At 36.2% G+C, this 15,506-nt stretch overlaps 1 long non-coding RNA gene across 1 annotated transcript in view; it reads right to left on the reverse strand.

Moving 5' to 3' along the window:
- Positions 1–15,506, reverse strand: part of LOC112647897 (uncharacterized) — a 77,404-nt gene that overhangs the window by 31,673 nt on the left and 30,225 nt on the right. The gene's annotated exons all lie outside the window — the stretch shown is intronic.

Consider the following 15,506-nt stretch of genomic DNA (forward strand, 5'->3'; position numbering starts at 1 on the left):
ATTTTGCTTTACATCTCATATATCATAGTGTCTGTACTGGTGTACTCTGTATCTTTTCCAACTCTGTATTCAGTGTATGCTTCACTGAAATGCAGGTCAAGACCCCAATGACCTATGGGGCCCAAATTCACCATTTGTCAGTCCCTGCTTCACATGACTCATCAAAGCATTTGACAGAGTTGACCACCTCTTCATTCTTGAAACATTTGCTTTGCTTCAATTAGGTGACTCCCCCACTCTTCTGAGTATCCTTTGCCTCACTTTCCCTCACTCCTGAATTCTTTCTGGACCCTTGTCAAGTTTCTGATCTTTTTTTTTTTTTTTAATTAATGCTTATTTGCCCCTGAAATCAGACTCAGACATCTCTGTATTTACACCTACTCCCCAGGTGATCTCATTCAGTCCCATATTTTCAAATGCTATCCATATGTTCCTCATGCAATAATTTATAATTCTAGCCCAAATTTTCTTCATATGAGACTCCATATCCTCTCTTCGATTTCTATTAGATATTTCATTCTTAATTCATCCAAAATGGGATTGTTGATTCCTTCCTGAATTCCTGTTAAAATCATCCCTTCCCCTGTGTATGTCATATCAGGGAATGGCATTTATATTCGGTGGGATCAAGTAAAACAAACAAAAAATATCCAACAACAAAAAAACCCTTGTAATCATCCTGGGCGTCTTCTGTTTTCCCCTCATAACCCACCTCTATTCCATTGGTAAATCCTATTGGCTCTATCTTTAAAAACACACTCACATTTTGAACTTTTATTATAATGAGCATGGCTCAGTGATGCTTAATCTACCATAATCTCTTAGAACTTCATTTCCTTCAGTACTCTTTCAGCTCTTTCTAGCCCTGTTCCATACTAAGCATTGCCAAATGATTTCCAATAGATTTCCAATCTATTGTTTTTGTATTTAATATTAAATATTCATGGTGGTGGCCTCCAGTCATGCTTAGCTACCTGCCTGGCTGACCCAGTTTGGGGTACCAATGACTGTTACATTCTCTGGTTTTACAGTTGTATAGGTACTGCATGATCTAGTCTTAATCTTAATTTCCCTTCAAGCCCATATTTCTGCAGAAAGCAGTTTTACCCTCCACCACTAGTATAATTATACAAAAAATAGCAGAAACACTTCATTCTCCTGCCTCTGGGCCTTGGCATTTGTGGTTTCTTTTGTCAATGACACTCTTCTCTGAACAGTCTCATGGTTTGCCTCTGGCTTCATTCAGTCTCCCTTCAAACGACACCTTACCTATGAAGTCTTTGAATGCAGCACATCTAAAGTAACAACCATCCTTATTAGTCTATCCCTTTAACCTCTCCACTTTCTTCTTAGCACTCGATATTATATATTCATTTGTATATGGAGGAACTGTCTGTCTCCCACATTAAAATGTAAGCTCTTTTAGGGCAGAAAATTTGTTTTGTTCACTGTAATAAAAATGTTTGGCAATTAGCTACGTGCTCAAGAGACATTTTCTGAATTAACGAATAAATGGCTCAATGTGTGGATAGTTTCCTCTTCTAAGAAACACTTTGTCCACAAATAGTCTTTGATGCAGACTACTTTGTGAAAATAATTTCTCATTTTCAACTACATGTTAAATAAAAGAAATTATTTTGAACCTAAGAGTTAAGTAGTTTCATGAGTCAATACACTTAGCTATAAACCAATGCTAATAACTTAAATATAATTGCTACAATTATTTTAACTAAAAAAGGATTTCTGTGGGATGCTTAAATGTTGTCACTAATAATTTCAAGAGAGTAAATTAAAGCTCTGTGGCAGGGTAGAAATTCAAGATCCTTGAATGAGAAAAGTTAAGTCTAACAGACTACAGCAATATGCATCCGTTAGTTTAGTTACATTCCTTATTTTTCAGTGGTTTATTTGCATTATCAATACTAGGTAATACAAATATCTAATCTCCTCAGTTGTTTGTTCTTTTCAAGATTGGATTTCAGAACCTTTTTTTTTTTTTTTTAACCTATTACTCTTCCTTATTATTCATGTGTGAAAGGGAACAGTGGGCTCTCATTTTCCAGTGGTAAAAACTCTGCAGGGGAACAAAAGGTTTGACCCTTATCGAGCAGAATTAGAGCCATCCTGGAAGCTGTTTACATATTCCTGGAACTAGAGAGACCTTTTGGAGAGTGGGTGGAGTGGAGATGCATGCAGTTCTACAGTGGGAAGAAAGTACATTAGATAAGAGAGGTCATATGATTTGATTACATAAATTGTACTTAAAAAAACAGGAGACTGTGTAACAGTCTTCTGTAGTTTTCCTACGTGTTCTCATATGTGAGGCAGGCAGTGCAGCAAAGTGGCTAAGAGTGTAACTCTGTAATCTGGTTGCCTGGACTTGACTGCTTTCTCTACCACCTACTGGTTAAGATATTTTGGAGAAGTATACTTTTATTTAGTCACCTATAAAAGTAACTGCCGCAGAGAACTTTTGTGAAAATTAAATAAATTAATGATGTAAAGCATTTAGAACAGTGTCTAGTATGTGATAAATATTCAGTAAGTGTAATAAGCATCTGTCATAATTCATTCTTCCTCCTAAATTACGTTGCAAATCAACGAATGAATGACAAAGAATCAAAAAATGCCCCAAAGAGCAATAGCTCAATACAAGATACTTAAATAAATGGAGGGATTCCTTATTTTTAATAACAAATTAAGGAGAATATGAATCTTTTTGATGTAACTGTTCTTTTTCTTTTATTGTAATTGACATTACATTAGTTTCAGGTGTACAACAGTGATTTGAGGACTATATGTTATTTTATGCCTACCAGGATGAAGCCATTAGGCTTTGTAGCCTTGGACAAACTACTTTTCATTATTGTGTATTTCTAACTAGGTACAGAAATCTTACAATGAAAAATAGATCTGGAAGCAGATAAATTTAATAAGATAGAAAATATAAAAGAACATTTTAATAGACTTCATGACATTAAAGTCAAGAATCATTTTTGGGCTCCCAAATTATTAATCAAAATAATTAACATGACAAAAGCCTTGAAACTATTGTGTGTACACTAAAGTGACAACATTTTAACTACAAAAATTTCTTTTTTTGGTTCTAGTGACTTGGTCATGAAAATTGTCATGAGATTGAAACCTGGCATATGTTGTGTTCATTTGAAGCATAAGTGGCTTTTTATTAGTTAGAAATTTTCATCATTATATTTTGTAAAGCAGGAAAAATAGTAGTTTTATATTTCTAATTTATTAAACTCTTAGGGAAAGTAGTGTTTTCTTAAAGTGGAAATTTTTGTCTTAAAACTTATGACTTAATTCTGAAGACTGCAAGGCAACATATACACATAAACTTAGTGAGAATTCTAGATTATAATTAACTTAACAATAGCATGTTGTGGCAGAGGGAAAATTTGAAGGCCAAATAAGACATGTGGTAATAGTCACTGGTTGGGTTGACACACCACAGGAGCTTCATTAGGGATAATAACTATGCTATTCCTCTTGTAAAATTTATAAATTTTAAGTACAATCAATTAGAATTAGTCTCAGATTCAAGTAAAAGAAAATAACTACAAATGTACTTGCCACTTTAGAAACATAACTTTTTAATGATACTGAGTTACAGAAATATATGTGAAAATGTGCACATTTTAAGCTGTATGGTACTGATTAACCCAGTAGGCCACTTGGGTAAAATGTTTTGTTGGAATTATAAATTGAAATGTCTGATGATAATCACAAAAGAATTGTGGATATAGAAAATTATCTGTTCATCCCGACTTAAACTTTTGCTCAAATTACTTTCAGTGGAGCACATTATGTGGACATACTATATATGTGTGTATATTTACAGCTTTCTGGTAGGAATTCTCAAGTCATATATTTAGGTGGCAAATGTAACTTTTAGTTGTCAACTGAAAAACCTCTATTTTGAACACCCATTCTGACTGATGATTAAGGACTGAACCTAATTAATTTCAAGTAAGCTGACACTTCAACTTTTTTTTCATTTCATTGTACTCCCTCAAAGCAGAGTATACCAAAGACTCTTCTTCCATTGTGGTTTATGGGACATCTTGTCATTGATGGGCATGGTGTATCTTCTCTACTATAGTGTCCAGCTGAGACAGAGTGCATCCTAAAGTCTCTTAGCACTTAGTCCCATTGACATCTGAGGCCACATTTAAGGCCTCACTGTGGCTTTTATTGGTTGGCTATCGACACTAGTGTCTATTTGGAGGGCTTTTTCATTTCTTCTAGCCATCTCGGACTTCCCACAATCCTCTCAAGGAGGGTGGTGAGCATAGAAAAATTTCAGTTGCAGTTTTTCCTTTTTCTGCAGCAGTGAGAGACTTGAGTTGTGGGGGTTAGGGAGCTTTCTCAGATTATCTCCGCATAGAATTCCTCTGTCACAATATCTAATATGTCACTGTACCATTCTAGTTTAAAAGGCTTCTCTTTGAGGCTTAGCATCTTCCTGGGTTTCAACCAGAAAGTGAAGCTTATGTATTCTTCTACTTTTATATCCTTACCAAAAAGATCTAAAATTTTTGCTGTTTCCTATTATCCCTTATCCTGAGGCTAGATCCACATTGGGTCAGGTTGGTTCAGGGTACCTTCTAAGACATCTATAAGAGCATTTAACACTCTACTGGATACTTTTTATTTCCTTCTGTGCACCCATTTCTGCACCATTTACCACCCTGCTCTGTATCCTAGGAGCCTGGAGTATTTGGACTAAATCAGTTGAAGCCCCTCTCTGGGTTTTCTTTCTTAATGGGATATACCAGCAAGATACTAGAGGGTAGGAAAAGAGTGATATGAAGATATGTGTTCTTCTACTTCACTCCTACCAGGTTGCTAAAGGTGAGAACACTTGTTAGATCATCTTTCAAGACTTTGCTTGATTCTGCTAGCTTCTATTTCTTCTTACTATGCTGTGGTGGTAACAGCTTCCTTTTTCATTATTTCCAGGATTTTTCACCAATCATTTGGTTTCCCTTAAACTTAATTATATATTGTAAATTATCCTTTAATTTAGCTCTCCACATTATCATTTTAGAATACCTTCTTTTTGCTGATAATACTTTGTTATGGTGTTTGATAGAAGAAATGGTCCTAGGAAACATAACTTCAAATTGGCATTCTGAAATTGGTTTTCTTGCATAGTTAAGAAGCACTAGTGAGCACTGCTCACTAGAGAGAAATGTAACATAGTAAGTTACACATGAGTCATGTGATGGCATTATCATAATTCAAATTATTACCAGTGGTGGCATGGGATGAAGTCAATATGGAAAGTAAGGTATTCAGAAATAAACTGGCTTTGTTAATTAGTCACTGTGGCAAAAATTATGATTATAAATGCTGGGTGGTCTGTTGACTTTTCAAATACAGGATCTCCTGTAGTATATACAGGAGAAAATGACAAAGAGGGCCTTGAATGCTAATTCAGAACATGAACGCAAAATGAGAAAGTTCCTATGTTAGCTTTCAAGGAACTCCTCATCTCCTGAAGTCTCAGGGAAAATATGGCAGAAAATCACGCTCATAGCTTGACTCAAATGAAGGCAGGAATCCAGCAACATTTAAATACTCAACATTTCCAAGTGTCTTATGCTAAGTTAAGGCACTGATGGAGAAGCAGAGACTGTGCAACAAAAGAGTAACATTTGACAAGCACAGACAAGACTATGGAATTTGAGCCACCAAAACTCAATGGAATTTCCCTTGATGTTAGAGTCATCTTTTCTCTTGTAGAAGCCAGGTGGATGCACTTTACTCTCATATACAAGGTCAGGACAATGACCACATGAGCAGCACCAGCGAGTGACAATCAGATGAGGTGTCTTGTAGGACACTGTGATGATGGCCAGTTGCTTACGAGGTCTTTAGGAATAAAACAGTTGGGCAGACTATGACATGCTTCTTGACACATATAGGCAGATCTAGATTTAGTGGGCAAAAAACAAAAAAGTATCCTTAAGGAAGTCATATACTTTTACCTACTTCCAGATATCAGCCACTCTCCAAACATTAACACTGTAGCTGAAGAATGGCTGGTATAGTCTTGACTTTTCTTCCAGACTTTACCCAGAGGACATATGGGTATTACCACATGTATTGAGTTAAGCAATTTACCCAGAACTTCTGGACATTATGAAGTCCTGTTTCTGAAATGATGCTAATCTCTAGAGACCCAAAGTGCTACAACAATATACTAGTCAGAGTGAAGACTATGAAAATTCCAGATTATGCAGAGAATTTTGGCCCCTTTTCTTTTCCTACAGGATTCACTGTGACCATACACCAATTATGTGATTATTACCCTAATTCTAGAATGTATAGTGCAAATGGATATATCTAACATTTAGCTGAATCTCCACACAGATACTGTGGCCCATGAAGTGGGGGTTATTATAGTATAAAAGCCAAGCAGAAGCTCCTGTTGCTAATCCTTTTTCTAAGAAAATAAAGCAAAAGTAATAATGCCATACATTGGGGAATTTTAGAGAGTAGTGCCATGATCAAGCACTTGAAGAAACCAAGTACTGATCCCTATCATAACCCCACTTTGGTGTAGAGCCACTCAGGTCCTGAGAATGATTGTAGAGTTGCTGAAAATTCAGTTAGTGATCTACAGCTGTGGTATCTTTATTGCAACACATCAGCAGATCCCCTAATACATGCTATAGGACCATAGATTTAGCAAATCCTCCTTTTTTCAATTCCTATCAGAGAATATAGTCAGAAGCAGATTAGATTCACTTGGAAGATAGCAGTATGCCTTCACTTCCTGCCATAACAATTTTCACCTCTCTATCCTTCACCTCTCTATCCTTAAGATAGTGTTGAGGATTATTTTTAATTTTGAAATTCCAGATCATATAATGCAAGTTCATTGTGAAGTAAAGACTAATTTTATTGGGAATTAAAAAAATGAAATTCCTCTAGATGCCTTAATAAAACACATGAATTCCACAGGATGAGAGATATATTGCAAATGTTCAGGGTTCTGCCACACCTGTGAAATTTCTAAGGTTCCAATGGTCTTGGGCATGTCAAGATACACTTTTTACAGAGATAGAAAAATGGTAGCACCTTCTATCATTAACCAAAGAAGCAAACACTTAATGGACTTCTTTGGGTATTGAAGGCAGCATATACTGATTTTGTCTGTGTTGCTCTGACCTGTTTACCAGGTAACAATGCTGTCAGTTTTGAATTGCACCTGGAGTTATAAAATGCTGTGCAGCATATTTAGAGTATGATGTAAACAATCTTGCCTCTTGCCTTTTGGCTTAGTAAATGCAATAGTATTAAGAGTCTGCCACAAGTTACAGAGCCTCTGGTAAGCTACACTAGGACTCATATTGCACTTGGTCAAAGATCATTATCTATCCTGCTGAAAACAATTACCTATTTGAATATATATATCCAAATTAATAATAACTGGATTGTTACTGAACTTCTGGATTGCTACTGGGCTCCTTTAGGGATGCATATCTGAACGAGGACACCAAATAATTTTACAAAATTGTCTTGAATGCCTCAGAAGTGCCCATGTCAGTTGTCCCTATGAAAAAGGACATAGTATAGATAGTGTAAGTAGAGAGCAGCCTCTAGCTGATGCTGCTTATGGATGTCTCATAGCATTCACACTGAGGCCATGCCCTCCCTAGGCTACTCCCAGACAATGACTGAGCATGTCAGTGGTAGTATGGCACTGATACTAGAGTCAGGCCATTTCTTCCCAACATGGGGCTCCTATTATGGACAGTTTTTTCATTGGAGCTCCCTATTGGCTTGGCTTGGACAGCTGGGACTTGTCCCACCACACCACTCTCCTTTCACTAGTATGAGACTTTCATCCAAAGGAGTCTGTCCAGAACTCTTGGCCTGTTTTTCTTTTTAAAATGAGTTGCTTGTTTTCATATTGTTGAGTTTTAAGAGTTCTTGTATATTTTGGATATAAGTCCTCTATCTTCCAGTCTGTGGCTTGACTTTTCATTCTTTTAACAGAATCTTTTGAGGAGAAGATGGTTTTAATTTTAATGGAGTACACCTTATCAATTTTGTCTTTCATGGATCATGCTTTTTTTATTGTACCTAAAAAGTTATCACCAAAAAAATAAAAAAATTTAAATTAAATCAAAAAATAAATAAAAGTCATTGACAAACCCAAGGTACCTAGATTTTCTCCTATGTTATTTACTAGAAGATTTAGAAGTTTGCTTTTTACATTTTGGTCTATGATTAAGAGCTAATTTATTGTGAAAGTCTAAGGCCAGCATATAGATTTATTTATTTTTGCACGTGGATGTCTAGTAGTTCCGGGATCATTTGTTGTAAAGACTAGCTTTCTCCATTGAATTGCTTTTGTTCCTTTGTCAAAAGGTAATTGGCTATATTTGTTTGAGTGCATGTTTGGGTTCTCTATTCTGTTCCCTTGATCTATTCTTCTGTTATTTCACTATTATGACACTGTTTTGATTAATATAACTTTATAGTAAGTCTTGAAGTCAGGTAGTGTCAGTTTTCAATTCGTTTGTTCTTGGTTTCTTTTTTTAACCTCTCCTTTGTTTCTGTCATGTTTTGGTTTTAAGTGAGCATTTTGTATGATTCCATTTTCTTTTTTTATAATATCAAATATAATTCTTAAAAAAAAGTTTTAAAGGTCATCCTAGAGTTCTCAGTATACATTTATGACTAATCTAAATCTACTTCCAAGTAATTCTAAACTACTGCCTAGGTAGTGTACTGTGTAAATGGTGCCTTTATTAAGTTTTCCTCAGTGTCCTCCCTTGAATGTTTCATCAATTTCCTGACAGGATACCAGCTAAAGAAAACAGGTTCTTTTCCTTCTGATTCTCATCCTCTATCTCCCTCATATTATCATGACCATTTTGGCTGGCCTATGTTTCACAGTATATATGCGGGATAAACAATAATTAATTACCTATTTTGGGATGAACTTTTTTCTTTGTATATTTTTTTATTGGAGTTCAATTTGCCAACATATAGCATAACACCCAGTGCTCATGGGATGAACTTTTATATATTGCTATAAAACAACTCAGTCAGTAGTGTGTTGTAAAGAGTACAGATTTTAGTGACATTTTTGTTTGAATATTACTCCACTAATTACTAATTGTGTCTATGGGCAAGTCATGTAACCTGTTCCAAATCACAGTATTATTTCAAAAAGAGAAAACAGAGGCACATGAATGATATAGTCAGTTAACCAACAGAGTCTTGATTTCGGCTCAGGTCATGATCTCAGAGTTGTGAGACTGAGCTCCATATGGAGTTCTACACTAAGCAGTGAGTCTGCTTAAGATTCTTTCTCTCTCTCCCTCTGAGCACTCCTTTCTCCCACTCTATAATAAATAAATCTTTAAAAAATAAAATAAAAAAGAGAGGACAGTATCTGTCCAAGAGGTATATCTGAGAATAGGAAATTGCACAATCTGGTATGTGGCAGTATTCAATAAATAAATGATAGCATAATTATTGCAATTTATTATCCAGAGCCTTTTCAGGAAATATGAAACATCAATAAATAAACAGAAATTAGCAGGTGATGATTCTCACTGAGCACAGATAAAGCCATGAGCAAAGGGAATCTTTTTTCCTTTCTAGCTTTTTCCAGTGAAAGGTAATTCATGATACCTTTTCATTATATGTATATATATGAATGTATTTGCCTATCTATCCATCCATTCATCTCATGTTTAAGTGACTTGCTTTGACAATGGAACACAGTTTCTAACTGAAAGACTAACTACTACTTACCTCTTGGGAGAGGAATGGACAAATCAAAGCTATAAAGATGGTCAAACAGCATGGTGCCTACTACTGAAAGGACTGTTATGCATGGGTAGTTGAGACAGGGATCCTGGCATAGGTAATAAACCAAAACCACCAGAATTATTTTCTTTTTTTGAGAGAGTGAGAGAGAGGAGGCTTGGGGCAGAGAGAGAGAGAGAGAGAGAGAGAGAATTTTAAGTAGCCTTCACACGCGGTGGGGAGCCCAATGTGGGGCTGAATCTCACAATTCTGAATGATGAGATCATGACCTGAGCTGAAATCAAGAGCAGAACTCTCACAGAGGAAGACATAGACATGGCCGACAAGCACATGAGAAAATGCTCTGCATCACTTGCCATCAGGGAAATACAAATCAAAACCACAATGAGATACCACCTCACACCAGTGAGAATGGGGAAAATTAACAAGGCAGGAAACAACAAATGTTGGAAAGGCTGTGGAGAAAGGGGAACCCTCTTGCACTGTTGGTGGGAATGTGAACTGGTGCAGCCACTCTGGAAAACTGTGTGGAGGTTCCTCAAAGAGTTAAAAATAGATCTGCCCTATGACCCAGCAATTTCACTGCTGGGGATTTACCCCAAAGATACAGATGCAGTGAAACGCCGGGACACCAGCACCCCGATGTTTATAGCAGCAATGTCCACAATAGCCAAACTGTGGAAAAAGCCTCAGTGTCCATCGAAAGACGAATGGATAAAGAAGATGTGGTTTATGTATACAATAGAATATTACTCAGCCATTAGAAATGACAAATACTCACCATTTGCTTCGACGTGGATGGAACTGGAGGGTATTATGCTGAGTGAAATAAATTAATCGGAGAAGGACAAACATTATATGGTCTCATTCATTTGGGGAATATAAAAAATAGTGAAAGGGAATAAAGAGGAAAGGAGAAAAAATGAGTGGGAAATATCAGAAAGGGAGACAGAACATTAGAGATTCCTAACTCTGGGAAACGAACAAGGCGTGTTGGAAAGGGAGGTGGGCGGGAGGTGGGGGTGACTGGGTGATGGGCACTGAGGGGGGCACTTGATGGGATGAGCACTGGGTGTTATACTACATGTTGGCAAATTGAACTCCAATAAAAAAAAGTAGGATGCCTAACCAAGTGACTGAGACATGGGTCACCCCCTTCTTTTTAAGAAAACCACCAGAATAATTCTTTACTATATTATTTAGGTCTGTTTCCATGGGAGATTGGATATGTGAGAACTATGCCTTTAGCAGGTTGCAAGTCTGGTACTTTTCACTATTTTAATCAATTTTAGAACACTAGATTCAATGCTATGGTCAATGTTATCTTATAGGCAATTTCTAAATTCGCTAAGACAGTATTATGGATCAGATGAAATCATGACTGTCTTAGAAAATAGCGACTTAATTTCCCCCACAGAGTGCAGAATCTTATGTTGATAGCTTATAAAATGACATGAATTTCACTCGCTATATCTTTACTGAGCATTCCCTTCATATTCACTTTTGCTTTATGCTTACATAACTTTTTCTCACAACAAATTTAAGATCATATACAACAAAATATAAAATGAAAGCTAATGTAATGTAAGTGGCAGCTGAAAATAAGGGCCAAAGGGCTTACATGGTTGCTAAAATTAGGCTTCATGTCTGTTTGATAGGATAAGAGAAGAAACTCAGATAGCTATCTGAATCTCATAATTTATACATGGTTTACACTGATTTCTTGAGTTAAACAACTGCCTGTCAGATCTCTCCTGATATTCAATCCATTCAGACTCTCTCTCTTGCACACACACACATTAATTTTCTACGCATAACTTTGTGATCTACTGTGTGATATGATGAACAATATTATCTAAATTAACATTGTAGTACATTTCACATACCTTTTTAATGAAAGTACCATTTGATAAAAGTTGAAAGAGTAACATTAACTGTTAAAATGACCCCATTACATGGAAAGCTAATAATGTTCAAACAGGTAACTTGATGTTGGTTGCATCTGATTCAGGAAAATATCTGAAACCACACAGGAAAGTCTTCAAACACCACATCTTTAAAACAACATATGGTTTGTAAATAGTGTCCTTTCGGGCAAACTTTGATAAAACTGCTTAGAGAGACTTCAAGATTGTATTCTCTGATGAAGTATTGGATTGTATGTATTCTATAAAATATATGGATTGATGCTTTATGACATGCAGATGAGATGAATGGAATCTTATAATGAAAACTCAGGGGGTGCTTTCCTGGACAAATGACTACAACCTTACAGAGGGTGGCAACAGGGATATCTGTAGGAATGTTTAGTATTTAGAAGCATTGAAGATTTACTTTAGAAAGTTCTAAAGGTAATCTTTAGCACATGAATATTCTACATTGAATATTCTCCAAATTCTACAGCATTGATGATAAAGCAAAATGTTTTTGGTCTTCAAATATTTTAAATCATATTTCATTATAGAAAAACATTAGTAATGGTCTCTTTGAACTTACTTTCGTTGTACATCAGTGTGAATTACTTACAGTGTAACACTGAATCAAGTTTTTGTAAAAAGTGATTGGATGTAAGAAAATTGAATTTTGGAGAGTGTCTTGCCAAACACAGTAAATTTTAATTTAGAGAAACTGATAGCATGCCACTTTTTCAGATATAATTAGATACTGGTTCCAATTGTCTACTGAAGACTCTGCCGGTCCATCTTAATAAAACATTATTATAAATAAATAGAAGGATTCAGCTAATTCTCTATAGCAGGTGTGGTATGCATTTATTTAATATAAAAGCAGCTCTAAATAATTCTGGTGTAAGTAAAAAAGGAGTCTAAAACATTCTCTTGTTAAATTTAATTCTTGAAATGTTCAAACACTGTCAGAGATAAATTAAGATAGTTGCATGCACAGGTCTTAAGAACTAATTAGATAGGGGCTGATTAGGAAGAGAAAGCCAAGAACAACTATAGGACATGTTTATACTTGATATGTTTTCATATGGTTGAAAATTGTTTAGATTCAACCAAATATCTTTACAGTATCTATACTATTTTCTTTCTTCCTAAAATATAATATCTAGCATGGTTCCACTAATGGTAAACTCCTTGTTTTTTCAAAAAATGTTTTTTCTCTCATTCTTGAATGATAGTTTTTCATGGAATGTATTTTTATTTCCTCTATTTTTGTCATTCTGATCTTTATCTTTTATTGTACCTATAGAAAAGTATTTGTTCTATTTTTAGAGAAAGTTTGTTTTTATATTTACTAATAAGATGACCTTATCTATGTATTCTTATTTATAATTGATCTGGTATTGGTTTAACTTTACAGTGTCTGATTTCTGTCCTAGTTGAGTGTCTGCTACAATCTTGCCTTGGGTTTCCTGAGATACTCCTATATCTTTATTTAAAAATCCCACTTTCATTTATTCAAATTAAATTAATAGGAGTTTTAGTTTTCTATACTACCTAACAACTTACCCTAAGTGCAGCAGCTTAAAATAACATCTATTTATTAGCTCACAATGCTATAGGCCAGAAATCCAGGAGAGGTTGATTGAGTTGCCTGCTCAGGGACATACAGGTCAAAATCAAGCTGCTGCAGGATGTATTCTCATTTGGAGCACATTCTTTTTCCACGTCTATTTGACTTGTTGGTAGAATACAGTTCCTTTAGGTTATAGGACTAAGGTCCCCATTTCCATGCTGGCTGTCAGCTGGGGCCTTCTCAGCTCTTAGAAGATGGTTGCATTTTTGCCACATGGTCCCTCAATCTTCAAAGCTGACACTGGAAAAGATTCCTGGTGTCAAATCCCTCTGAGGTTTCAAATCTTTGACTCCAGGAAGAGGCCAGTTCCTTTTAATGATTCATCCAATCAGGTCCAAGGCACCCTGGATGGTATCTCTTTTTATTTATTTTTTTATTGTTTATTTTTTTGATGGTCTCCCTTTCAAAAGTCAATTGTACCATACAGCAAGCTAATGAAAACAATAAAAGTCCAGAGGATTAGGCAGAGAATGTATACCACGAGGTAGGGTCCTTGGGATTCATCTCAGAATTCTATCATAATAGGGGCAGGCTGGGTGGCTCAGCAGTTTAGCGCCACCTTCAGCCCAGGGCCTGATCTGGAGACCGAGATTCAGTCGTCAGGCTCCCTGCCTGGAGCCTGCTTCTCCCTCTGCCTGTGTCTCTGTCTCTGTCTCTCTGTGTCTCTCATGAATAAATAAATAAAATCTTAAAAAAAAATCTATCATAATAGGTATATAGCAATTATCAATGAGTTCTAATAAGTGAAGAGAAAATTGTCAAGAAAGGTTTCTTGTAGGTAGTTTTGTTTTGCGAGAAAAATCTAGGTATTGTTTTAATATATTCATTTAGATACTTTGAATCCTCATGAATATATATTTATTGGTATGCAAATGATTTATTTAGTTTAAATTTAACATTGTATTGCTAACATGTCAGATTTAAATGATTAATGGAAGAAGATGGGAAAGTGGAGAGTACATTCTGGAATCTATTTTTTAATTACAAAAAAGAGCTCTGCTTCTGCATATATAAATATAATATTAAGACCTCTTCCTTTTTTGCATCTTTGGCTGGAATAATCACATGGCCTTGCTGATTTCCCACCATTGTAAAGAATTACTAATTGAATTGACTCTTTTTTTTAAAAAATATTTTTTTTTATTTATTCATGAGAGACACAAAGAGAGAGAAAGGCAGAGCCATAGATTTTGATTACTTAACCTTCCTGGCCTCTGCCTGTTTCCAGTGTTGCCTGGAAATACGATTTGTCTGTGTGAGAATACTAATTCTTATCTTGATGCTATGTTTTTAAGTATCTTTAGTTTATCACCTAGTGGTTTGCTTCATTTGAGAAGGCAGCTGATGGTGCCCCAGTGTTTTTGAAGTCTATTTCAGGTCACAGTATATATATATTCATTGAAGAGGAAACAAAGTTTAGGCATACATTTTATGCAACTTAATATTTTGTGAGATGGACCTACCATACTTCAAAAATTGTTTTTTTTTAAAGATTTTATTTATTTATTCATGACAGACAGCGAGAGAGAGAGAGAGAGAGAGACACGCAGAGGGAGAAGCAGGCTCCATGCAGGGAGCCCGATATGGGACTTGATCCCGGGACCCCAGGATCACGGCCTGGGCCGAAGGCAGGTGCTAAACCGCTGAGCCACCCAGGGATCCCCCCTGAAAATTGTTTTTTTTTTTTTATTAAAAATAGACCCTTACACAAATGGCTTGAATTCACTTTCCCCACCTGGAACTCCAGGTACAAAGAAAAGTTTTCCTTTTCTCCCTAATAGTGTTTAGGTTTTTCAATACTAAAGTCAGCTTAGACCCAACAACCAAACCTCACAGAGCTTAGCACTTAGTCTTTCTTGTACTGCACCAAGGGGCAAAAGAGAACAGCCGCTGGCAGGCTTCCCTTTAACAGAAATGATAATGAGGATACCAGAAACAGCTTTTTGAGAAAAAGAAACAGAGTCCTGCTTTCTTCGGATTTAATATGTCTGTGATGCTCTGATTCTCCTAGTAACTGCTCTAGGAGAGGCGTCGACTGGCGCCCACCCCGCCCTCTTTAGTGAAGAGGAAAAGGAGTTTGGCGGGCGAGCTGGTTACTAAAGGAAGGGCGCGAGGGCGCAGGGCGGGCGGGGCGGGGGCGCGGGGCGGGC

Source organism: Canis lupus, chromosome 7 (genome assembly GCF_003254725.2).
Source record: "Canis lupus dingo isolate Sandy chromosome 7, ASM325472v2, whole genome shotgun sequence".
NCBI lineage: Eukaryota > Metazoa > Chordata > Mammalia > Carnivora > Canidae > Canis > Canis lupus.